The 1,645-nt window shown below is 37.0% G+C and overlaps 1 long non-coding RNA gene across 1 annotated transcript; it reads left to right on the plus strand.

Annotated features, from left to right (window-relative positions):
- The first annotated feature begins 224 nt into the window (after positions 1-224).
- LOC134067185 (uncharacterized) lies at positions 225-953 on the plus strand. The gene is made up of 3 exons (XR_009936481.1): positions 225-301; positions 426-523; positions 728-953. It is a non-coding gene; the product is annotated as an uncharacterized LOC134067185 (long non-coding RNA).
- The last annotated feature ends 692 nt before the right edge of the window (positions 954-1,645 follow it).

Raw genomic sequence — 1,645 nt, forward strand, 5'->3', positions numbered from 1 at the left:
TATTGTTTTCAGAGAGACTTCCTGAATGAACATAACAATTTTAGAATAAAATCTTTAAAAGATTACATTTATATCTCACTGCCCCTTTATTTTATTCATTGAATATTAGACATTTACATTGATGGTATAAGTCACTCAGTATTGTTTTTGTGTATTATTCCTCATTTTAGCGGGAAGCTGGACAAACCTGGGTAACAGTGTTTACTACTTTTCAAATGATGTGACAACTTGGAGTGATAGTAAACAACACTGCATGGATCTAGGGGGGCATTTGGTGATTATTGACAGTGAGGAGGAACAGGTGGGAGACAAACACGGCAACTGGAAGACCCAATAGATTCATGCCCATCATTGTTATGGTAGTCACTGAACACCACAAATTAATTGATCATGGGCCTTGCTGTACCTTGATATGTTTATTGCAGCTATTTATCTCAAGATTAATGGAGTTGAGTGCATGGATTGGTCTGACTGATGTGGAGGGAACATGGAAATGGACAGATGGCAAATTGCTGAAAACTGGGTATGTCATTGAAACTGTCATTTTACAGCGAATTGATTAAAGGTCATTTCTTTAGATTTAGATTCTTGATTATATGAAGCACAATGCACATTTTAGAATTTCGTGAATAAAAATAGCATACACACCTGACAAGCAATGCCTTTAATAACATTTAGAATATCAAATTAAATGCATAGCCTACTTTCTTCTCTTGGAAATGTCTAGGTACTGGAGGAAGGGAGAGCCAAATAACTCTCATGGAAATGAGCACTGTGTAGAGATTGTCGAGCAGCCTAACATCCAAAATAACTGGAATGACAACATTTGTACTGAAAAACGCCCTTACATTTGTGAACAATCACAATAGCATGCAAGCGCGCGCTCACACACACAACCCCAAGGTGTCAGTTTGCTCCATAGGGCAGCACATCCGCAGACCAGTCAGGGTGCCACATGCTCCAGTTCAGTGCTCCAGAACAATACACAAACTTTTGCAGTGTTGTTCCTGGAGCACTGAGCTACTGTGTGCTTATCTATTCTTCTGATGTGTGTGGTTTTGTCAGACGCCTTCTGCTGACTGATCAAGTGCACTTCCTATATCTGTCTTTTTATTATTCTGCCTTGTGCCTTTTATGTTTTCTATTTTTTAAATTATGTTATGATTTTTTTAACTACTGTCCTTTTATGGTTCTATGTTCTATTGTTCTTTACTCATGTTTATGTAAAGCACATTGAATTACTGTGTATGAAATCAGTTATATTAATATACTTGACTTGAATAGTGGTAGCATTTAGTATTACTGTAGTTGCCTACAGTATAGTCAGTAGTTGTTCTTATAATGACCAATAGATTGCAAAAATGTATGTGTATTATGTGCAAATGTTCAGGTACAGATTAGTGGGAGTGCCCAATCATTTAAATGTAATGGTTAATTTAAATGAATAGTTGAGAGATTTTATCATGTTATCCTTGTGAAATGCAATGGCAATAATTAGTGGCAAAACCAACCGGTCATTTGTGAGATTCTAGCCTATCTGCCTTAAATCGACATCTGCCTTAAATTATTCCACTGGTGCAGGTGTGGAGAGAAGGTGTTTGAGTTTAACTGAATGTACAAGACCCCCAGTAGGCACATTTGCATT

Source organism: Sardina pilchardus, chromosome 20 (genome assembly GCF_963854185.1).
Source record: "Sardina pilchardus chromosome 20, fSarPil1.1, whole genome shotgun sequence".
Taxonomy (NCBI): domain Eukaryota; kingdom Metazoa; phylum Chordata; class Actinopteri; order Clupeiformes; family Clupeidae; genus Sardina; species Sardina pilchardus.